Here is a 27,351-nt window from a genome sequence, read left to right as displayed (position 1 = left end):
TAACAGACTCACAGTTTGCTCCAGGTCTCATTACCCATAAAAAACAATTAGCAGGTAGTCTTCTTGTTTGCTGCTTAAAGTCAAACATGTGATTGGTTGCAATGTGTTACTAGGGGGGAGATTTACAAATCTACGAACGGTCCGAAGGCGTCCGAATGCGTTTTTTTGTAATTATCGGTATTTTTGCGCCGGCGCAACTTTTCCGTATGTTCCGCGACTTTTTCATCGGCGTTGAAACTTTTTCGTATATTTTCCATGACGTTTTCATCGCGTCGCGAAAAAATCGGATTGGTTTTTCCGCCGTTTACAATCGCTCAATACGAAAAAAATCTCGACGGCAACGAAATAGTAGTGCAAAATACGATAAAGTCGCGACGGCGATGAAAAAGTTGGGAAAAATACGAAAAATCGCAACAGCCCCGAAAAAGTCGCAAAATTTTCGTTTCCAATACGATTTTTTCTCTTTCGGGATTCGGGTTCGTGGATTAGTAAATCTGCCCCTAGGTGTAGTTCAAATATTGCACCTGTTTAAAGGGGTAGTTCAGGTTGGAAGGTTGGTAGGTATTTACACTAGCCAGGGAATGGCTTGAACGAGACATAGGAATGTGCAGAGAAAGGTAAGTAACGCAAAGTAACAATAATAATAAAAGTGTAACCTCACTGAGCTATTGTTTTTGGCTGCCAGGGTCAGTGACCCCCATTTGAGAGGCAGAAAAGTAAACTATAAAAAATAATTAATTAAAAAACAGTTGCACAATTGCTAGGAATAGGGTATTCCATAACATACTAAAAGTTAACAGAAAGCGACACTGTATATTGTTCATCTCAATCCATCATGCAATATGGCAGAGAATCCATTAGTCGCATCATTACGGCCTTTGTACCGAGCCTGTCGCTAAACTTCACCAACAAGCGGAGCAAAATTAGTCAACATTGCTTTTTTTTGCTCTAATTACAAAGGACTTCTGTCAGTTGAATATCAAAACAATGTTTACTGTCTCGCTCCATAGACTCCAATAACTGTAATTTGCTAAATGCAAAAAAAAAGAAAAAAAAAAAAGAAAACAAACTGAATGAAGCCGACACAAAGCAAGTTTACTCTTGCTCAGAATGTTTGGCTCCCTTTCAATTCTGCACTTAATTTCCAAGCCATTCTGAGCGGCTCGGGTAAATACATAGGACAAAGTGACAAAGATTCACGTACCCCAGCGGCCCAGTAATTAAATACAGAAACATGGTGTTTTGACATAAAGATTCCAGGCGGCTCTAATTCTCCTGTCATTTCTGTGACCTCATAAAAAAAAATGGGATGCTAGAGGTTATTATTATGCCTCCATAGACAAAAAATATTCCTTACTATCATCCCCCGTGCAATTATGGTGATAGCGTGCCTTGTGTGACACTCGCTAATCAAGGGAAAGCAGAAATAGAAAATGAGGCGTCGGTAAAACACAAAATCACATTGTGCTGCCTTTTCCAGATTTTTCATTTTCATGCCCGTGCTCGGCCTACTACATTATGCATTCTAGCAGTTTAGCATGCATAAAATACTCCGCTCCTGGAATTCTATTTCACAAATTGGAAAAGTGTTGAAACCTCGGCACGGCGAGCATGTCGCAACCTACTCAGTAATGTAATTGCTTCTCTTACATGGAGAATCTACTCATATCATTCTATTCTCAGAGCACAAAGACAATACACGGGTGTAAGGAGAGAAGAGATTAAAGAATAGAGTGTGGCGTATTTTGTATTTTAGTTATGGTTTAGTAAAGAGCAGAGCTTCTCTGGTGCTCCCTCTAGTGCTTGCCTTATGTCTTCCCACAGTGGTCCTCACTCCTCACAGTCCTGCCCCCCCCAGGGTATACAGGTAAATAGCACTTTAAACCCAGTGGGCTCAATGGCTGATGTTAAGCAACTGACCTCTTTGTTGGTTTTGGGATTAGCAACCTATGCGGGTTAGTAGAGTATCTCCCAAATCAATCATATTCATTTTGAGTTAGTGAAGGTTAGAATGTTCTACTTTAAATAAACTGGCATCTAAAAAAAACCCTGTATGTTTGCTTATTTATTAAGAAATCCAAAAATGGAAAACTCAAATTGCCTCGAACTTAAATAAATAAAGATATACAAACATACATACATACATCTTACAAACTCCAGAAAAACCTCTAAAATCTCAATTGAAAAAAATGGCTTGATTTTGCTTTGGACAGCTCCCATTGACTTCTACATAAACTCAAAAGCTTTTAGATGCCAAAGTTTTACATTCAAGTTTTTGCACTTTGGCACCTAAAAAATATGGAACATTCAAGTTTTTTTTAACCGTAATGTGAATATCAGGATTTTTAACACCAAAGAAATTTTGAATTGTGAAAAACGTTTCATTTCTAACATTAATAAACCACCCCCTTGATGCAAAACTACAGTAGCATAGGGATATCCCAGCCTATCCTTCTACTATCAGAATTAGAGAGTTTGATATTGCTTTGTGCAAAGGGCGGCTATATGCCAATAAATATGGTAAATGTAAGTCATTTTAGGATTTTGTATGGAAATTTTGTTTGCATTACCATCAGCCCTTTATGGCACCAGTCTAAAGGAGAAAGAAAAAGTCTTTTTCTGCAATATATTTGATGGTATCAGAGGGCCTTGAGCTTTAGTCTTGCATAAGCCTCCATTGTCTCAAATTAGCTACTTCTCTTCTAATATTTCCCTTACAATATGGTGTATGGTCTATCTCTCATCTACATGGTTTATCTATGTACATACATCTCTCTGCAAATGCAATAAGAACACCCCTACGGGAGGGTGACCAGTTGATAAACTCCATAGCAGTGCCTTCCTCTTCTGACTCCAGCTTTTAAATGGGGGTCACTGACCCCAGCAGCCAAAAACCTTTTGCCCTGTGTGGCTACAGCTTTATTGTAATTGTTACTTTTTATTACTTATTTTTCTATTCATGTCCTGTTCTATAAATATATCAGTATCTCATTCAAATCACTACCTGGTTGCTAAGGTAATGTGAACCATAACAACCAGATAACTGCTGAAATTCCAAACTGGAGAGTTGCAGAACAAAAAGCCAAGTAATTCAAAAACCTAAAATATATTTTTAACGCGCCCACGTCTATATTTTGACGTGACCTTGCCTATTTTTGCCACGGCCGCACCTATTTTGACATGACCGCGCCCATTTTGACGCAACTGCAGCTTTTTTTTACGCACAGCGAATTTTTTGCGCTGGATTTTCGCTAAAGTTTAGCAAGACAATTCACCAATGGCAAAATGTGGAAATTCTCTGCGAATCCATGCCTGCCGAAAAAATTCACTCATCACTACTCATCACTACTAATGGTTGCATCAAAAAAAGTTGCGGTTGTGGCAAAAAGGTTGCATCAAATAAGTTGCTGTTGCCTCAAAAAAAGTCACACCCATCTATATAGTCATGTGTTTGCAGAATTTTGCCAATTTTACACTGTTTCGTGACAGATTTGCTCATCACTACTTGTATTGGATGAAACTGCTTATTCCTATTACAGTCGTCACGGTGATGCAGTCCAGTTTTGTGGGGATATTGACATGATCTTGCATGGGGAGTAAATATATTAATGACATTCCCAGATTATATACAGATTGCTGTTTAATTACCTGCACTGGGTGAACAAAAATTAGATTTAAGAGTAAATTAGACCATGTGACCTGACTTATTCCCATAATGATTAGGTGTTTCATGTCTATCTATGATGGAAATGTAGATCTCACTGATAGAGAAGCAAATGATGGAAGAACTAATTACATAGGATTGTTTCCCCAGTAATATGTTCTGTAGGATGGCTTAACCGTTATGGATTGCACCTCTTTTAATGAAACTAATTGCAAAAGGGTGGGGAAGGGATTCTTAAAGTCTTTATTTTTTAATCATCCACTCACAGCAAAACATAGACTAGTAGAGGTCAGTTGCTGGTGTACATTTAGTCCTAACTAGTTCAGCCATGGAACTTGAAAGCTGAACACCTGCCTCAATGAGATTCATGGTACCATTATGACTGGATAATACTTTCACAACTCAGTGGGTTTCCGCTAACACCTTCCTTCAGTAGAACCATTGTGATTGGATATTGGTGACTCTATTAACCTTCAAGGGCCAGGGAATTCCTTATCACTTAGTTGAAGAAGCCACGGATGAGTGGTGAAAGCCCAGTTGCTTTAGTCTCATATTACTGTCATAGACATCTAGTCCTAAAGGTTCCACCGTAATGAAGAGACACAGATAGGGTTTGGTTGTCCTGCTATAGATAGGATGCTACATCTGTCTGAAAATCATTGCTTAGAGAAAGAGGTCCCAATGTTGCCTACTACCTCATGCAGATATTGCTTTTAACAGCCTCTCCATTTTAGAAATCCAGCCTGCTGGGATTACAACAGAAATGTATCCTGTTGGAAAGGGTTCCAGATGCTGAGAAACAATTGTATTGCAAATGGAGGCTGTGGTTGATACAAACACTTGCCATGATCTTCACCTCTCTGGGTCATTTAACCAGTAGCATATTAATATAGAGGATCTGTGCTGCTTTCTCTATTAAGTTTATTGCCTAGTTTATTGCATAATAAAGAAGCCTAGCTCTATGATATTCAGCTGCAAGCTAATGATCCAGATTGGGCTTTCGAACAACCAATGAGAGTGATGATCTGGGAAACTCCTGAGAGCTTTTTCCTAACTTGTTTTATATTCTAAGGGTCGCATTTTGTTCCCATGATTCACATTGCAATGGGAAATGATCAATGTACAGACCAAGTGCTGTAATACCACCTTCTACTTGAGTCTTGCCTTTGCTAATGAACTGACGTCTGAAGAAATAAGTGTTCCTGTTACAGCAGGCTCAGGAATTGCTAAGGGTTTAATTCTGCAACTATTTTATTCTGCAGGGTTGAATTAAAGACTGGATCTAACCGCTGCTAACAAGAAAGGGCTTGGATGCTAGAAAAATGTTCTATGTATCTTTATTTTTCTCTAATGTCTGTATGAAATATGTGTTTAGATGATTCAGTGATTTTAAAGGAAAAGTATACCCAAGAACAATGTAGGCCTCATAAAACAGCTCAAATGTAAAACCTTGTTCAATATTTTTATAAAAATATTCTGTTATAGTATTATGTGCCATTGGGTAATCCTATATAGAAAATTGCCATTTCTAAGGGCCATCCCTTGGGATCATACGATTCATGTTTCACACAAACAAACCAAGGCACACTTACATGTTAGGTCACATCAACCAATCAAGAGACAGAAAAGTTCTGTCTTTAACTACTTCCTGTTATAGTTAGAGCTGCTACTACTTCCTGTCAGTTGATCTCTGAGGGGGCACACAGCCCATCACTAAATGGCGGCTCAAGGGAAATGATGTAAAATGGCAATATTTACTGATATATATATTCCAGTTTGGTAAGATTATGTAATAGGCCATTTAATAAGTTATAATCTGCTTGTTTCGTATTTATTCTGGTTGTAAAGTTTTCCTTTATGAAAATGTTCTAGGTTATACACCCATAATGCCCAGTAACTCTTTAATTGGACTCAGTTGGGTTTTCTTCTAAAAAAAATACTTCAATCTTGGTTGAATTTTGGTTTAGATTTGGTTTATTTAGTAGGAAAATCCATCACAATCCAAGATGTCTGCCAACATAAAAAAAGAACATCTGCTCATTGGAAATGTTAAATGCTTCAATCAAAGTATATTGAATATGAGTATTACCATAAAGTGGAGACACATGGATATTCAATACAGTTTGATTAAAGTATTTAACTTTGAAGTGAGCAGCTGTTGTGCATTTCTTGGTTTATTCTGCAGAGATTGTCATTGGCCCAGTGTCACCTAGAACATTTTTTTTTTATAAAACCTGCCTGTGAATCTCCCCATGGGATTCCTTTGTGTATTGTATTCATAATGAAAACCTTCATGGCTTCACAGGATTGCTATGTGTGCATACAGAGAGGTTCTCCTCACTAAATATACTTTACTTTGGATCCACTTTCCTGGCTCTACAAATGCTGTACTGTGCTGAACTGCCCAAGTCGGGTTCTTATCAGCAACTGCCCTGGACGTGCTTTATAACCCAATGGGTGAAATTTGGCCTATAGGGTATAGCTTAGTAGCATGGGTACATCTAGGTTTCTATCTGACAAGTCTTCATTATAAAAGTCATTACTAGCCACTAGTGATGTTTCGCCAGGCATGGATTCGCAGCACATCCAAAAATTGTCGCAAGAATAGTCGCGCGGCAAAAGAATAGTTGCGTGTCCAAAAATTGTCGCAAGAATAGTCTCAGGCATCAAAAGAATAGTCGAACGTCAAAAATTGTCGCAAGAATAGTCGCGGGCATCAAAAGAATAGTCGCGTGTCAAAAGAATAGTCGCGGGTGACAATTTTTTTTCCGCACAACATTTTTGCCGTTTCGCAAATCTTTTGAAAGATTCCCAAATTTTTCGGCAAAGCGAAACGGGACAGATTCGCTCATCACTACTGGCCACCATCTGGACTTATGGGCAGTATAAAAATATTATCACATTTAATACTTTAAAGATGAAACGCTAAAAACAAAAATGATAATAAATGCCATATTTAATGTATATTGAACTTCACCAGCCTAAAGGTTCAGTATTTCTATACAGTAATGATCAAAGTCGTCACAGGAGCTCCCCACCTTGGATTTTGTAAGGAATGTCAGTGGCGCTGCACATGCTCAGTGGGCTCTGGACAGCTGTTGGGAAACTAAGCTTAGGGGTTGTCGCAAATGATCAAACAGAAAAGTGAGGTTTGTCTCTCATGAAAGCTGATGCTGCAGGGTGGATTATTAAATCCTGATGCAAATCGCACTGCTTTCTAAGCTGCCATGTAATGAGAATCTGAATTAATTACCAATCAGCCTTATTGTGACATTTATATTCTATATATACAGTATAGTGTGACATTTATATTCTATATACACAGTATAGTGTGCCATTTATATTCTATATATACAGTATAGTGTGACATTTATATTCTATATATACAGTATAGTGTGCCATTTATATTCTATATATACAGTATAGTGTGACATTTATATTCTATATATACAGTATAGTGTGACATTTATATTCTATATATACAGTATAGTGTGCCATTTATATTCTATATATACAGTATAGTGTGCCATTTATATTCTATATATACAGTATAGTGTGCCATTTATATTCTATATATACAGTATAGTGTGCCATTTATATTCTATATATACAGTATAGTGTGCCATTTATATTCTATATATACAGTATAGTGTGACATTTATACTCTATATATACAGTATAGTGTGACATTTATATTCTATATATACAGTATAGTGTGCCATTTATATTCTATATATACAGTATAGTGTGCCATTTATACTCTATATATACAGTATAGTGTGACATTTATATTCTATAGATACAGTATAGTGTGACATTTATATTCTATAGATACAGTATAGTGTGACATTTATATTCTATACATACAGTATAGTGTGACATTTATACTCTATATATACAGTATAGTGTGACATTTATACTCTATATATACAGTATAGTGTGCCATTTATATTCTATATATACAGTATAGTGTGACATTTATACTCTATATATACAGTATAGTGTGCCATTTATATTCTATATATACAGTATAGTGTGACATTTATATTCTATATATACAGTATAGTGTGAGTAGGTCTCTAAGCTCAGGTAAGTGTCAGCAGCACAGAGCAGTGAATCAGCAGAAAAGAAGATGGGGGGCTACTGGGGCATCTTTGGGGGCACAGATCTTCCCTGCTAAAGGGCTGGGGGTGCCTTGGGCTGGTACAGAAACCCAAAACATAATTTTCAGTCTACTTCTTCGGTAGGCTTTAGTTCTCCTTTAGCATTACAAGTCTAAGTTAAAGAAAAATGTTATCCAAAAGGTATTTTCTGAGCACTTTTCATCATTCGCCTAAGCTTGCTGCCTCTTTTCAATCCGTAATTTCCAATAGTGCATTCGCTTGAGTCAGTGAGATGAGTCAAGATTTTTTATTGTTAGTATTTTTGTTTAATTAAAGCAAATCCCCTTTTATAGTTCTGCTCTGTAATTAAATTGCAAAAAAAAAAAAATCTGCTGGTTGAATGCAATTTTTTTTATAATAGCCTTAGCTTTTTTTGAAATCCAATAATTAAAAAAAGTGAATTAGAGAACCTTTAATGTACAATCTAAATGTACTGTATTGTGATGATCTTAATTTCAAGTTAACAAAGGGAGAGCAGAAATTATTACCAAATTCTACCCGGACAGAGGAACTAAGTAAGATGTAAAAAAAGAGAAATACAGATCTGAGTGTCCCTGCCAGTATACACATCCTAGGGTAGTGAAGCCAAAAATGAATATATTTACCCCAGGTATCACAACATTCATTATTATGAGAGTCCCTTGCTATTGTTTCCATCTCTCATTCCAGGATTTTGATTGGTGATTTGTTGTCTTTGTAGTGAGCCAGTTAGCTGATTCCCTACATAACAGATTATCCAACCATAGAGGGCTGCAACCAGCCAAAGAGACCTCCTTCAGTTCATAAAGCTGGCCAAACATGGGCACCTACGGGTGGCGATATCGGGGAGGCATGTAGGCGAATTTGATCGTTTGGCCCTGGGGCCAAACGATCGAATTCTGCACGCAGCAATGGGGCAGTCAGTTCGGGGACCGCATCAACGTGCCGGTGCGGTCCCCGATCCGACTGGATTTTCTAACCTGGCCGATCGATATCTGCCCAATTTCAGGCCAGATATCGGTCGGCCAGGCCCCTCGGTTCTGCCCCTACACGGGCCGATAAGCTGCCGAATCAGTCCAAGGGACCGATATCGGCAGCTCTAATCGGCCCGTGTATGGGGACCTTAAGTCCTGATCTGGTCTAAGGAATTCTAGGAAGAAAGCCCAGGATCGCTCCTAAAATTCCAATTTTCATGGAATACCCTACAGCAGAGGTCTCCAACCTTTTATACCTGTTTCAAATGGAAAAAGAGTTGGGGAGCAACACAAGCATGACAAAAGTTCCAGGGGTGCTATGATTGGCTATTTGGTAGCTCCTATATGGACTAGCAGTCTACAGAAGACTCTGTTTGGCATTATATTGGGTTTTTATGCAACCAAAACTTGCCTCCAAGCCAGAAATGTAAAAATAAGCACCTGCTTTGAGGCCACTGGGAGCAACATCCAATGGGTTGGTGAGCAACATGTTACCCCCTGAGCCACTGGTTGGGGATCACTACCCTAGAGACTTAGGGGCCCATTTACTAAACCCCAATTAAGAATTTATGAGATAAATTCATATTTTTTCTAACTTAGAGATCATTTCGTATGTCCATGATAATTTCATTAAAATTCCACAACTTTTTTGTGGTTTTCGTCAACTTCCACGAAAAAGTCATGCGTTTCGCAAAGACTACAAACATTTCGGAATTCATTCAAGCTTTGGTATCTTGTGGCTAGGTTGGATATTTTGAGTGCCATTTAGTCCCACTGAAGGCTTTCAAAATCATACATTGAAGGTTTCAAAGCCAGAAAGGCTTTGGTGCCGTTTCCGAAAGTTCGGATCCAAAAATTTTGTGACTTTCAGAAGGCAATTACGATATTTTCGTACGACCGATAAAAGCATTTTCGTGACATTTTCGAACATCAGAAATTATTGTGGTTACTCCGAATTTTTTCCATATCTTGAATATAAGCCCAAAAAATTCAGACTTTAGTGAATGGGCCCCTAAGTCTCACCCACTGTGTTTTAAAGTACAGCCTAGGCAGTATGCTGATTCCTAAATGTAGGCCAGTTTTGCACTTATTGGGGCTCATAAATGCAATGCAGGGTTTTCCAACCAGCATATGTAGAACCAGGGAGGTGGATCCACTAGAAAAGCATTTTGGTTGAGGAGAGATATCCTCATTTCTAGTCTGGAAGAAGGGGGTAGGGTTATAGAGAGACTGCTCTCTAGAATTGTTGTCTTCTGTGTAGAACATAATCATGTAAATCATGCATTGCCCATGGCTACTGTTGTGTCTTTTATGTTATTGATGTGCTTTCCTGTTGAAGGTATGATTTTTTTGCATCTGGTGCAACAGAGACGCCCCCATTACCCCAACACTATTACATAGGCAGCTCTCTTCAACATTCCCTGCAAACAAATGCACATGTCTAGTCTCATTCTACTAGTATCGCTCTACATGCTTTACATGTTTTGGTTTACTAGAGATCATATAAGTCTTGCCTTGGGCACAGATAGTGAAGTTCATGTAGGGTAGAACATGCAGCAAACTGTTTGGATCTTTTCAGCCCTTCATTCTGAAAGTATTTTTAACTTATATGAACAACAGAAGCAAAAACACTGACAAAGTTTTTTTTGTATGTGTTTTTTCCCTTTTATTTGTGCCAATATGACAGGTGTCCAACCTTAAATAAGAACTAGACCCCAAAAATGAAAATTATTATTATTTTTAATATTTATTTATAAAGCGCCAACATATTCCGCAGTGCTGTACAATAAGTGGCACGCAATGCCATTTTTTTATATACTGAACCAGCTAAAGATTCAGCATCTCTATAACAGTAATGATTCAGGCCTTCAAAGTTGTCACAGGAGCTCTACATCTTGGATTCTGGTGTGTCAGTGGCACTGCACATGCTCAGTGGGCTCTGGGCAGCTGTTGAGAAGCTAAGCTTAGGGGTTATCTTAAATTATCAAGCAGAAAATGAGGTTCCTCAGTCACATAAGCTGATGCTACAGGGCTGATGATTAATTTCTGATGCTAATTGTACTGGTTTCAGAGCTGCCATGCATCAATAATCTGTATTATTTACCAATCAGCCTTTTGTGACATTTATATTTTGTAAATACAGTATTATGGGAGTTGGTCCCTAAGCTCAGTAACTGAAAGCAGTACAGAGCAGAAAAGAAGATGGGAAGTTACTTGGGGCATCTTCAGGGGTACAAATCTTCCCTGCTAAAGGGCTTTGTGTGCCTTGGGCTGGTACAGAAACACAAAACAAAATGTACAAGGTCTTTGCCCTGCTTCTTTAGTTAGGCTTTATTTCTCCTTTAAAGCTGCAATGCTGCAATGCTCTCTCTCTCTCCCTATATATATATATATATATATATATATATATATAAATAAATAATAAATAGATATGTATATGCATATGGGGGCAAACATCGGAGCACCCTGCAAACATTGTTTGGAGCCTACCATTTTTTTCAGTAGCCCATTAATAAATCCCCAATACCCAAATCAATATCTAAATGAGCCAGTAATTATTTGGTACCTTAAATGCAGTAAACAAATACTCAATGGCCATCCAATATCTACCCATTACATTATCTCAATGTAAGGAAATGTTTAACCTGGTAGATACAGTTGATCCTAGTGTGCCTGGTGTGAATTTAACATGGAATTTAGATCTCAAGCCCCTCTGGGACTGGAACCGATGTCATTGAACAACCTCCGCAAAGTGCTGCATAGCATTATAATTCCATATAAAGAATTATAATAAAAACCGTTACCCCCCCCCAGCTGTATGGGGCCTTCTGAATTAATAGGTTGAGTATGAGGAACAAGCTTTATCTCGCTCTATATCTCTGAAGCACACATTAATCCTTGAGTGATAAGTTGATTAATTGTTCCAATAAAGAACAGAAATCTTGTTTAATGAGTGACAGCAACTGACAGTCCTTATTAAAGTTGCAGTAAAGGGTACATTTTTTTCTAGCTTGTCTCAGCCTCCTCAGTATGCACTAGGTAAGCAGAAATCTTGCTTATACTCACATTTAAATGGTCCATGAAGACAGATACATAAAATACACTGGTTACACTCACAGCCATACATGCACAAAACCACAGCCATACAAATACACTCACAGCCATACAAATACACACACAGCCATACAAATACACACACAGCCATACAAATACACACACAGCCATACAAATACACACACAGCCATACAAATACACACACAGCCATATAAATACACTCACAGCCATACATGCACAAAACCACAGCCATACAAATACACTTACAGCCATACAAATACACACACACAGCCATACAAATACACACACAGCCATACAAATACACACACAGCCATACAAATACACACAGCCATACGAATACACACACAGCCTTACAAATACACTTACAGCCATACAAATACACACACAGCCATACAAATACACACACAGCCATACAAATACACACACAGCCATACAAATACACACAGCCATACAAATACACACACAGCCATACAAATACACTCACAGCCATACATGCACAAAACCACAGCCATAAAAATACACACACAGCCATACAAATACACACACAGCCATACATGCACAAAACCACAGCCATACAAATACACTCACAGCCATACAAATACACACACAGCCATACAAATACACACACAGCCATACAAATACACTCACAGCCATACAAATACACACACAGCCATACAAATACACTCACAGCCATACAAATACACTCACAGCCATACAAATACACTCACAGCCATACAAATACACACACAGCCATACAAATACACACACAGCCATACAAATACACTCACAGCCATACAAATACACTCACAGCCATACATGCACAAAACCACAGCCATACAAATACACTTACAGCCATACAAATACACACACAGCCATACAAATACACTCACAGCCATACATGCACAAAACCACAGCCATACAAATACACTCACAGCCATGCAAATACACACACAGCCATACAAATACACACACAGCCATACAAATACACTCACAGCCATACAAATACACACACAGCCATACAAATACACTCACAGCCATACAAATACACTCACAGCCATACAAATACACTCACAGCCATACAAATACACACACAGCCATACAAATACACACACAGCCATACAAATACACTTACAGCCATACAAATACACACACAGCCATACAAATACACTCACAGCCATACAAATACACTCACAGCCATACAAATACACACACAGCCATACATGCACAAAACCACAGCCATACAAATACACTTACAGCCATACAAATACACACACAGCCATACAAATACACACACAGCCATACAAATACACACACAGCCATACAAATACACTCACAGCCATACATGCACAAAACCACAGCCATACAAATACACTTACAGCCATACAAATACACACACACAGCCATACAAATACACACACAGCCATACAAATACACTCACAGCCATACAAATACACACACAGCCATACATGCACAAAACCACAGCCATACAAATACACTTACAGCCATACAAATACACACACAGCCATACAAATACACACACAGCCATACAAATACACACACAGCCATACAAATACACTCACAGCCATACATGCACAAAACCACAGCCATACAAATACACTTACAGCCATACAAATACACACACACAGCCATACAAATACACACACAGCCATACAAATACACTCACAGCCATACAAATACACTCACAGCCATACAAATACACACACAGCCATACAAATACACTCACAGCCATACAAATACACACACAGCCATACATGCACAAAACCACAGCCATACAAATACACACACAGCCATACAAATACACACACAGCCATACAAATACACACACAGCCATACAAATACACTCACAGCCATACATGCACAAAACCACAGCCATACAAATACACTTACAGCCATACAAATACACACACACAGCCATACAAATACACACACAGCCATACAAATACACACACAGCCATACAAATACACACACAGCCATACAAATACACACAGCCATACAAATACACACACAGCCATACAAATACACTCACAGCCATACATGCACAAAACCACAGCCATACAAATACACTTACAGCCATACAAATACACACACAGCCATACAAATACACACACAGCCATACATGCACAAAACCACAGCCATACAAATACACTTACAGCCATACAAATACACACACACAGCCATACAAATACACACACAGCCATACAAATACACTCACAGCCATACAAATACACTCACAGCCATACAAATACACACACAGCCATACAAATACACTCACAGCCATACAAATACACACACAGCCATACATGCACAAAACCACAGCCATACAAATACACACACAGCCATACAAATACACACACAGCCATACAAATACACACACAGCCATACAAATACACTCACAGCCATACATGCACAAAACCACAGCCATACAAATACACTTACAGCCATACAAATACACACACACAGCCATACATGCACAAAACCACAGCCATACAAATACACTTACAGCCATACAAATACACACACACAGCCATACAAATACACACACAGCCATACAAATACACACACAGCCATACAAATACACACAGCCATACAAATACACACACAGCCTTACAAATACACTTACAGCCATACAAATACACACACAGCCATACAAATACACACACAGCCATACAAATACACACACAGCCATACAAATACACACAGCCATACAAATACACACACAGCCATACAAATACACTCACAGCCATACATGCACAAAACCACAGCCATACAAATACACTCACAGCCATACAAATACACACACAGCCATACAAATACACACACAGCCATACAAATACACTCACAGCCATACAAATACACACACAGCCATACAAATACACTCACAGCCATACAAATACACTCACAGCCATACAAATACACTCACAGCCATACAAATACACACACAGCCATACAAATACACACACAGCCATACAAATACACTCACAGCCATACATGCACAAAACCACAGCCATACAAATACACTTACAGCCATACAAATACACACACACAGCCATACAAATACACACACAGCCATACAAATACACTCACAGCCATACAAATACACTCACAGCCATACAAATACACACACAGCCATACAAATACACTCACAGCCATACAAATACACACACAGCCATACATGCACAAAACCACAGCCATACAAATACACACACAGCCATACAAATACACACACAGCCATACAAATACACACACAGCCATACAAATACACTCACAGCCATACATGCACAAAACCACAGCCATACAAATACACTTACAGCCATACAAATACACACACACAGCCATACAAATACACACACAGCCATACAAATACACACACAGCCATACAAATACACACAGCCATACAAATACACACACAGCCTTACAAATACACTTACAGCCATACAAATACACACACAGCCATACAAATACACACACAGCCATACAAATACACACACAGCCATACAAATACACACAGCCATACAAATACACACACAGCCATACAAATACACTCACAGCCATACATGCACAAAACCACAGCCATAAAAATACACACACAGCCATACAAATACACACACAGCCATACATGCACAAAACCACAGCCATACAAATACACTCACAGCCATACAAATACACACACAGCCATACAAATACACACACAGCCATACAAATACACTCACAGCCATACAAATACACACACAGCCATACAAATACACTCACAGCCATACAAATACACTCACAGCCATACAAATACACTCACAGCCATACAAATACACACACAGCCATACAAATACACACACAGCCATACAAATACACTCACAGCCATACATGCACAAAACCACAGCCATACAAATACACTTACAGCCATACAAATACACACACAGCCATACAAATACACTCACAGCCATACATGCACAAAACCACAGCCATACAAATACACTCACAGCCATGCAAATACACACACAGCCATACAAATACACACACAGCCATACAAATACACTCACAGCCATACAAATACACACACAGCCATACAAATACACTCACAGCCATACAAATACACTCACAGCCATACAAATACACTCACAGCCATACAAATACACACACAGCCATACAAATACACTCACAGCCATACATGCACAAAACCACAGCCATACAAATACACTCACAGCCATGCAAATACACACACAGCCATACAAATACACACACACAGCCATACAAATACACTCACAGCCATACAAATACACACACAGCCATACAAATACACTCACAGCCATACAAATACACACACAGCCATACAAATACACACACAGCCATACAAATACACTCACAGCCATACAAATACACTCACAGCCATACAAATACACACACAGCCATACAAATACACTCACAGCCATACAAATACACTCACAGCCATACAAATACACTCACAGCCATACAAATACACACACAGCCATACAAATACACTCACAGCCCATTTTTAAGGAAAGTATGAGCATGTTAAACTGTAGAAGATGCAAATGCAACTTAGAAGCCTTAAAACCAAAGTGTTGTAAGCTGTTTGCATCCAAGGAGACCAATTATGGAGCCATATCAATATAATATGCGTGCCTAATTATGTAAAGCATGGTTTTGATGGTAATTATGTCTTTGACAGTGAACAGTATCAGCAGAAGCAAAGCCATAATATTAATAGTCAAGCACATTTTTTAAACAACTAAAGCGACTATTTCCCAGAATTTATTGTTCAAAGAAAACCAAAACATTAAAAACTTGCTTAGAACTGGCCTTACTCATCATTTAATGCTGATGTGAAATTTTCATTAATATTATAAGAACCCATCCTAGATGCAGGTCACACTGATAATTTTTTTTTTTACTGTTGCCAGGCAACTGCTGCTTGTTTTAGGTCTATAAGGAACCCTTTTCACTTTTATGTAGGCCCGAAGCATGGAGTAGCTTGGCAAACAAAAACGTATAATAATACTAATTCTGCAAATGCATTCAGGCCTGGTCCCTTCTTTCTTATTGGATTCATAAATGAAAGGAAAATACTCTGATGCGCACTGGTCTTATATCAAAATACAAAAAACTTATTTTATTAAAGTAATTTTTGGTCAACGTTTTGACACCACAGAGGAGTGTCTTCCTCAGGACTCACTGATTTATTTAGGTGTTGTGGTGGAGACGCCTTGGATATATGCCTTACTAAACCCCATGAAGTCCTTATTTTAACCTATGGATGTGTGAAGGGCAGCTCCAGCAGCAATAATAGCTGAAGACATCCAATAGCGTTAAGATAAGGCTTTACCATTTGAGTACTGAACAGTCAATAATCCATTTATTTACACTTTTTCCACCTTGATCCTTTATAGGTTTCATTATCTATTTCTCACAGTTAATTGAATGGTTATTAGTGGGTTCCTCATCCTAAGTCAGTCTGCAATTGAGCTTTCCAAACCAAATGCCTCATTCTGTAGGCACATTGAGACACCTTAAACATCACCAAGTAAAAGGTTCCCTCAAGTTTCAATTCTCACCGGGTTCAACCCTTTCTTGCTGCCAGTCTTGGGCTGACAGCATTGTTTGCAGCAGAAAAAGGTTTGGATGAGGGAGCACACTAAAAAACATTAAGGGGCCTATTCATCAATATACGAGTTTGAATCCCGAAATGGGAAAAATTCGGATTAAATACGATAATTTCTGATGATCGCAAATATCATGAAAATAAATCATATTAGTCACGATAATATCGTATTGGAGATCCGAAAGTCACAAAATTTTCGTATCCGAACTATCGTAAACGGTGGGAAAACCTTTCTGGCCTTGATCCTTCTGTGCATGATTTTGGAAGCCTCCCATACGGCTCAATGGCACTCTGCAGCTCCAACCCAGCCCAAGGAAAGTCTCCCATAGGGCTCAATGGCACTCTGCAGCTCCAACCCGGCCCAAGGAAAGTCTCCCATAGGGCTCAATGGCACTCTGCAGCTCCAACCCGGCCCAAGGAAAGCCTCCCATAGGGCTCAATGGCACTCTGCAGCTCCAACCCGGCCCAAGGAAAGTCTCCCATAGGGCTCAATGGCACTCTGCAGCTCCAACCTGGCCAAAGGAAAGTCTCCCATAGGGCTCAATGGCACTCTGCAGCTCCAACCCGGCCCAAGGAAAGTCTCCCATAGGGCTCAATGGCACTCTGCAGCTCCAACCTGGCCCAAGGAAAGTCTCCCATAGGGCTCAATGGCACTCTGCAGCTCCAACCTGGCCCAAGGAAAGTCTCCCATAGGGCTCAATGGCACTCTGCAGCTCCAACCTGGCCCAAGGAAAGTCTCCCATAGGGCTCAATGGCACTCTGCAGCTCCAACCTGGCCAAAGGAAAGTCTCCCATAGGACTCAATGGCACTCTGCAGCCCCAACCCGGCCCAAGGAAAGTCTCCCATAGGGCTCAATGGCACTCTGCAACTCCAACCCGGCCCAAGGAAAGTCTCCCAAAGGACTCAATGGCACTCTGCAGCTCCAACCTGGCCCAAGGAAAGTCTCCCATAGGGCTCAATGGCACTCTGCAGCTCCATCCCGGCCCAAGGAAAGCCTCCCATAGGGCTCAATGGCACTCTGCAGCTCCAACCCGGCCCAAGAAAAGTCTCCCATAGGGCTCAATGGCACTCTGCAGCTCCAACCCGGCCCAAGGAAAGTCTCCCATAGGGCTCAATGGCACTCTGCAGCTCCAACCCGGCCCAAGGAAAGTCTCCCATAGGGCTCAATGGCACTCTGCAGCTCCAACCCGGCCCAAGGAAAGTCTCCCATAGGGCTCAATGGCACTCTGCAGCTCCAACCCGGCCCAAGGAAAGCCTCCCATAGGGCTCAATGGCACTCTGCAGCTCCAACCCGGCCCAAGGAACGTCTCCCATAGAGCTCAATGGCACTCTGCAGCTCCAACCCGGCCCAAGGAAAGTCTCCCATAGGGCTCAATGGCAATCTGCAGCTCCAACCTGGCCAAAGGAAAGTCTCCCATAGGGCTCAATGGCACTCTGCAGCTCCAACCCGGCCCAAGGAAAGCCTCCCATAGGGCTCAATGGCACTCTGCAGCTCCAACCTGGCCCAAGGAAAGTCTCCCATAGGGCTCAATGGCACTCTGCAGCTCCAATCTGGCCAAAGGTAAGTCACGATAACGAAGCTTGAATGAATCCGAAACTTTTGTACTCATTGCGACAATACAATTTTGTTGCGTAATTTTTCGTGCACAGTACAAAATAGTGGCTTAAAAACAATGAAAAAATCGTCGAAAATACGCAAGGTACCAAAACTTAGAAAAAAATATGATTTTTTGTATTCGGAGCTGATCGTACTTTGATAAATAGGCCCCTAAGGGTAGGATTAACAAATGCCAAACTGGGAGATCCTGAAGGATTCTATAGCTGTTCAATATTTTCTGAAATTTCAGTTATTGGGAAGCCACCAAATGTGTTGGGTTTTTAATCCAAAGTCTCCGTTAAATGAGTGTAATGCCTGTGATAATTAATTAAAATGAACAAAAACTAATTAGAAACAAAAGCGGTGACTCAGCCTTCCCGGCATTAACAGAACATCACAGGGACATGCACAGCCTGCTTGCCCTCCAGGGGTGCTGATTATATCACATGAATGTCTAAAAGAAAAAAAAGATTCCTCCATCAAACCAGGGCAGTTTAGAGCAGAGCCAGAGGTGCATTTATGTTGCACTCCATACTGGATTCAATGGCTGTAAAACTGCACATTTTCACACATCCCCCATGTTGAGTGAAGTGTCAGGAGAAATTAATGTTGGAGCCAGCCAGCTCCTTCCTCCATCTTCTCTGACCTTGCCAGGTGAGAAACTAACCTCACCTCAGGGGTAATTAGGGTCTTTATCTTTAAAACACTGTTCAGGGACATGTTTGCCCCTGTTTTGTGCCTGGGGAGTCCCTGGCTGGATTGATATAACCTGTATTTCTGGTATGTGATGTTAAGGGCTTGTAGGTGCCGCTCATCCTGCTTTGCTCTCCAGATACACAACAAGCATCTCAGTGCTGAGAAAAAACCCATCTGTAATATAACTATGAAGATTATCATTCTTCATCTGTAATGCATTCTGCTTCTTTATTTATCAACCCCAACCCAACTTGTGTGATACAAACCTCATATACTGGGGCACATAAAAATCAGTGATTCAAGCTTCAAGGCAGGCTGTTTCAATTTGCTAGGCTCTGGGCATTAACCATTATGTAGGCACTATAAAGGAATCATTTGATTTAAGCTTATTGTCCCTGCCTTCTGATACAGGTATGGGATCCCTTATCTGAAAACCCATTATCCAGAAAGCTCCAAATTACGGACAGTCCATCTTCCATAGACTCCATTTTAATCAAATAATTCAGAATTTTAAAACTGATTTCCTTTTTATCAGTAATAATAAAACAGTACCTGTACTTGATCCCAACTAAGATATAATTAATCCTTACTGGGGGCAGAACAGTCCTATTGGGTTTATTTAATGGTTAAATGATTCCCTTTTCTCTGTAATAATAAAACAGTACCTGTACTTGATCCCAACTAAGATATAATTACCCCTTATTGGGGGCAGAACAGCCCTATTGGGTTTATTTAATGGTTAAATGATTCCCTTTTCTCTGTAATAATAAAACAGTACCTGTACTTGATCCCAACTAAGATATAATTAATCCTTATTGGGGGCAGAACAGCCCTATTGGGTTTATTTAATGGTTAAATGATTCCCTTTTCTCTGTAATAATAAAACAGTACCTGTACTTGATCCCAACTAAGATATAATTAATCCTTACTGGGGGCAGAACAGTCCTATTGGGTTTATTTAATGGTTAAATGATTCCCTTTTCTCTGTAATAATAAAACAGTACCTGTACTTGATCCCAACTAAGATATAATTACCCCTTATTGGGGACAGAACAGCCCTATTGGGTTTATTTAATGGTTAAATGATTCCCTTTTCTCTGTAATAATAAAACAGTACCTGTACTTGATCCCAACTAAGATATAATTACCCCTTATTGGGGCAGAACAGTCCTATTGGGTTTATTTAATGGTTAAATGATTCCCTTTTCTCTGTAATAATAAAACAGTACCTGTACTTGATCCCAACTAAGACATAAATAATCCTTATTGGATGTAAAACAATCCTATTGGGTTTAATTAATGTTTTATTGAATTTTTTAGCAGACTTAAGGTATGGAGATCCAAATTATGGAAAGACCCCTTATCCGGAATACCCTTTGTCCCAAGCATTCTGGATAACAGGTTCTATACCTGTACAAACCAAATATTACATTACACAATATATATAATTGCTAAAAAAAGATCATAATGTTTGGGAAAAAAGCCCAACTGATTGGAACTAGGTCTAATAAAGGAGTATACTCAAAAATATATTCTTCATGGACTCCCTAGTGACAGCCATATTGTTTCGTGTCACCTATTTTTGTGTTGGTATGATACAAGCTTGTGGCCTGGGGTTTCTGTTTGGAGCAAGGCAGCATTAAAGCGTACGTGTTCCACATGATCTGGTCTAAAAGACAATATTCTAAGAGAACCTTTGCTCAATAAGATCCAAGCCAAAGATGAAAGTTCTCTATATAGTTTTTTATAAATGTTGACACACTGGGGGCTGTGAAAGTTGGACCTCTGTGCAAAAACTGCCCAAGAAGGCAGTTTTGTATGGACATGGGCCTTTTTCTGCTGGACGACAGTCCCTGATTCTATTGGCCTAAGGCAAAGGGTTCAAGACCTTTTGGGGCAAAACCCCTTTAACAGATAACAATGTTGTTTGATTTTAGAACCTCTTTATATTGTTTGTTTTGCTCTTGGTAGAGCCTGATGGTGAAGTGTAGGGTTTCTAGTCAGCAGCTGTGAAGTCAAGATCAGGTCTGGACTGGGATTCAAAAAAATCCCTAGCAATTCAAGTACACAGAGGAACAAAACAGCCTGCCCAGCCCAATATATAGTGACTGTCTATGGCATCTTACAGCAGCCCCTCTGGCATTTGCCAGAACCCACAGATTGCCAGCCCAGGCCTGGTCAACAAAGTGGTTTTTCAACTCAAACACAATCTCTTGTAGGAAAACAACAGGCATTCTGGGAAACAAAGCCCTAATTTGCTTCAATATATTCCATTAGCTTTGAATCAAAATAAAAAAGGTCACATCGTTCCCAAAATGCTTGCTGGTTTGCATACAGATGAGGGGGAGCGTTGGTTACTGGGCACGCTCTATTCATTATAAACATGTTCTTGTATAAAATTTATGGAAACATTTGTTCCAGCCATATAAAGCCTGTAATTTATGAAGCCTGTGTGAAATCGTTTACTGCTTTCTAATTAGATGTGTTGTGTCCAGTAGTGAAGGGCACACAACTGATTCGACAATTGTTCAATTGCACAAGGATATATTAAAATACATTGGGGCAAGAGCTATAAGTTTATTTGTCTATGTATGATGTATAAATCCATTAGATGTTATAAATTATGGTTGAAAACAAGGTTGTACCAAATGCAGTTCAAATCAACTTTTGATTGGGCCACATACAAGGTCCTTGTATACAAAGGCCCCACTCTTTCTTTGTCCTTTATTTCTTCACTTCTTCATTCATTCTGGCGCCAAATCTCATTGGCTTGCCTTTCAAAACTACTAGTGCCACTTGGCAACCTCTACTAACAGTGCTAGTAATGTGGATTTTCTACTTACAATAACTGTGTTGCCCCCTCAACCAAAAGAGGTGGGTAAAATACTCAGTGCCTTAGCAAAGGCTGTCTCCATAGGCACCAGTGTGACTGCCGCCAAAGTGGCCATCAACCAACCGCACCCCTGAAATTCCTGCCACTTCCTACCCATTTGATCACGTCGTCCTTAAGTCACAATGGTCTCTTTTTTCCTGTTGAGGATGACTTCACTAGGTGAAAGTGGATTACATGTTCCAAGGAAGTAGTTGATTGCCTCGCAGAAGGACAGTGATTAATCCTTGCTCCGAGGAAGGAATTAATAACCTCACAGCGAGAGGTTTATAGCGAGTAATCCTATTACAATTAAATTAGTTTTCAGCAATGGGATAATGCATTGTTAAATTTATATCAATCCCTTCATTGTCTTTGCCACACAGGAGCTTGCAGAGGCTACAATATGGTTGCTTACTTGCTTATATTAAAGTTGCCAACACTGAACCAAATCCTAACCTTTCTTTTCAAGAGAGACCAAATGCAGACAAATCTCCATATGTACAATTACTCTTAGACCAGGCTTGACCTCCATGAATGTACATAGACGGTTGGCACTATCTTCATATTATGGTCATTTTGGACTCCTATTGTCTCTATTCCTTACATTTCTGTAAATCTTTTTCTTCTTTCAACCTTCTTTTCCTTCTTACTGACTCATGCCATGTTGTACTGTATGCTCATGTTTTGCCTCCGCTGCTTTATTATTCTTGTCTCACCATATTGATTCTACCATTAGATAGATAAGTGTTAGAATGTAACTGGGTTCAGTTCCATTACCGACTACTTGTGACCTTGAAGTGATTCATTGCTATGCCCACGCCTTGGAGAAAGTCTATGTACTGTAGTTAATCTGGTTACAAGACAACATGATTTATGCTCACTATGTTATAATGAAGAGACATTTTCATGCAGTCCCTATAATGAAGTGGTCTTCAGATGTTTAAGTCTTTAGTGTTCCCCTTTAACGTCCAATATTTGGTTGAGGCCAACTTCGCTCATAACATATTTTGCACATTTTACCCCAATTTTGGGTTCGCCTTAGCTGGAGCCAAATTTTGACCTCTCACCCCAGAGCCAGCAGATACATGGCAGCCAATCAGGCGGCTCTCCCTCCTTGACCAACCCCGGACCACTCCCTTCCATATATAACCCAAAGCCCAGCAGCCATTTTACATTCTGCCTGTGTATGCTTGATGAGTTAGCATAGGGAGAGAGCTGTGCAGGGGTTTGAGGGACAGTTTAGGTAGCTTTGCTGACTAGTAATATACTTTCTACTGCTCTGTATGTAGCTGCTGGGGACAGCTGTTCTACTGATCTCATCTGCTGTAACCCAATAGTCCTTGTAAGAACTGCTTTTATTTTCTGATTACTGTTACTCTTCTTTTCATTGTGTACTGCAGCTCCGTCTGTGTGTGTTGGAGACAGGTGTGCTGCTCATAGTAGTGCACTAAGCACCAACCACACATGCACATAATTTTTTTTTATTTGTGTTTTTTTACTTTGCTACTGTAATTTATAGAGCCGAGTGCTATTAGTCTAGCTGTGTTGGGGACTGGTGTGCTGCTCCTAGTAGTTCACCCTCAGCACCAACCAGAGATCACTTTTTTTATTAATTTTAATTTTTTTTTTTTTTGTTTATTTAACTTACTGTTCTTTAATGTGTCCAGTGCTGTTTGCTGTTATTCATAGTAGTGCACCAAACACGTTACACATAGTAGTGACATTGCATTGCAATAAAATCACCTGAGCGATGTTTTTCCACCAGCAATAATATATTCCGTATCCACTACTGCGGCGTTTTGTCTTTGCGTGTGAACCGGCTGTAACCTTTACACGACTTGATTAGCATGTAGACGCCGGACGTTTTAAAGCAGTTTATTACACAAGTTTAGAAATGTAGTGTGATTTGTGCCCTTTACAGCACAAAACGCAACGCTGTGTCAACAACGTATTTTTCAGATACATTTTTGCCCTTGATCCCCCTCCTGCATGCCCCTGTCCAGGTCGTGGCATCCTTTAAACAACTTTAAAATCAGTTTTCTGGGCAGAAATGGCTTTTCTAGGTTTTAAAGTTCGCCTTCCCATTGAAGTCTATGGGGTTCGCAAAGTTCGCAAAAGTTCGCACTTTTTGGCAGAAGTTCGCAAACGGGTTCGCAAACTTTTTTTGTTAGGTTCGCTACATCTCTACCCATCAACCTTGCGGTCTGCTTTCTCTATGGTTACACCACTGGTCAGAGCTTTTAAATATATATATTTTGCAAAAAATCTTTTGTAGAATAACCCTAGATTTCTTCTGAAACACTTTGCTACTTCTTATTACAATACAATTGATGCCATTTCCAAGATTACCTTGGTCTGCCAGTCTCCGTCTTTAATATAAAGGAAAAAAACGGTTCCCACTCGCTCTCAGCTCTCGGATATGTATGTTTTTCATGAATATTTTTCCAATTGTAAATACAGAAACAGCTCTTTTTTCCCCCCAAACTTTATAATATTGTAATTTTAGCCCCCTCCGCTTTGATGGCTGTGTACTTTTCATGCCCGTTTTTCACAATACACAGATACTGTTAGAAAGCACGGCGAGATTTCACAGAGCTGTCAAGTAAGATATCCATTAATGCAGAAAGCAAAAGAGCAGTTGTCTCTCGGGATTTCTCTCCCTTAATGAGACACTGCAAAGTGAAGGCTCCTGGGAAGTGCTATGAAATATGGAAATGGAAAATGATTACAATAAAATTGAACTCCAATTTGACAGAACAGAAAGAGACTGAACTTGTCTGGTTTGTATGGTTTAGACTGAATGCAAAGTATAAAGGAAAACCAGACTATTCGTATTTCCAGACAATATCTACCTTATGTGGTTTTGTTATATCTTCCAACATGGTATGACCCAATGCAATTAGACTTCTTGGGGATCATCCTCTCAAACAGAAGATAAGAGGATATTGAACCTAGAGGTACTCAACTTTAATTTGGCATCCATTTGCCCCTAAATCACAGGCTTGCCCATATGAAAATAACATTTTGCCATTCCATAATGCCAGAGAACTTAGGAGAAAATCTTAGTACAAACTTAAGACGGCCATACAAGAGCCAATAAACGCTGACAAAGGTCTGATTTAGCAGCTTATTGGCCCATGTATGCGGCCGTCAGAGGGGCCTACCCATCCAATATCTGGATGAAAATCAGCTAGATGTTGATCAGGCAGGTTTAAATATCCCATTGGGGTGAGGAGCATTGATGCCCAAGTGCCAAACGATTGGATCAATCCAATATGACCCACCTGAAGGTGAATATATCAGTGAAAAATCTGCTTGTTTCACAACCTCGCCAGACAAATGGATCCTCAATTGTATGGTCCCCTTTCCTTACCTGTCTGACATTCCATTGAATTCCATACTCAAGTCTCATCTCAAAAGCTACATAAGTTGGTAGCACAACCACTTAGGGGGCCATTTATATTTACAACAGTTAGACTTTTTCCCCAATTTTTAGAGCTAAAAGTCACAGAAAAAAAGGTTGTGACTTTTTTGAGATTTACTATGCGACAAATTGACTAAAAATCTGAATCTAATAATTCACCAGCTAAAACTTGTCGAGATCATGTAGAATTCAATGGGTGATGTCCCTTCCCTTCCCTGGAAGATCTTTCTTTGCTTTAGACAATTTTGGATTTTTTACACTGGTGGTTGTGTGAGGAAAGAACACATACCCTTTCATTTCAGATTTTTTTGATAAATGTCAGACATTCCTGGAAGTGAGTTTATTTGATTTTTTTAAAAGAAAAAAATTAGAGTTTTAGTAAATCTGCCGTCTAGTGCAGCCAATGGAAATAAATCAGAAGGGAGATGTAATCCATGGTAATCAATGAGATGCTTCCTTTGATTATTTAACTGCATTAGACCCTAAAGGTCCCCATACACAAGTGAGCGGATCTTTACCTGATATCCCCACCTACGGGTGGGCGATATCGGGGAACGTGTAGGCTAATTTGATTGTTTGGCCCTGGGGCCAAACGAACGAATTATAATGAAGGGTATAGGCAAAGTCGGTTCGGGGACCGCATCAACGAGCCGATATGATCCCCGATCCGACTAGATTTTTGAACCTGCCTGATCGATATCTGGCTGATTTCAGGCCAGATGTCGGTCGGGCAGGCCCGTCGGAAGTGCCCATACACGGGCCGATTAGCTGCTGAATTGGTCTAAGGGACCGATATTGGCAGCTAGAATCAGCCCGTGTATGGGCACCTTTAGTGCTAGCTGCCTAGTGGTTGCTATGGGTTATAAGACTGTCCATATATAACCCCTGAAAGGCCTTGCACAACATCACAAGGAGCTGAGTAAAGCACTGCCACATGGACCTATGATTCAGAGTCCTCCAACCCAACCGCAGTCGTTCCATCCCCTGTAGAATAAAAATAGCTTTTTCACAACTTCAGACTCTCAGCAGATTTTATTTTCCATTTTGCCCTGTAGAAGAACTGTCTCCATAATTACAACATATTCCAAGTTAACTCGGGGATAACATATAATTTACTGACAGCGATCTGCTGACTAGAAGCCTGTGACTGCAAGCAAAACACACTGACGTCACTGGAAAATGAAGAAAGGAATTCCTCCTGTAGCACAGGTCAAACAGTTAATGATTGATGCTATCTGCTGGAGTACCTTTGCAGAGGGAGGAATGGTTT

The sequence above is a fragment of the Xenopus tropicalis genome, chromosome 6 (assembly GCF_000004195.4).
Source record: "Xenopus tropicalis strain Nigerian chromosome 6, UCB_Xtro_10.0, whole genome shotgun sequence".
NCBI classification, from domain to species: Eukaryota; Metazoa; Chordata; class Amphibia; order Anura; family Pipidae; genus Xenopus; species Xenopus tropicalis.
The sequence above is the reverse complement of the archived record's forward strand: the minus strand, read 5'-3'. Positions refer to the sequence as shown.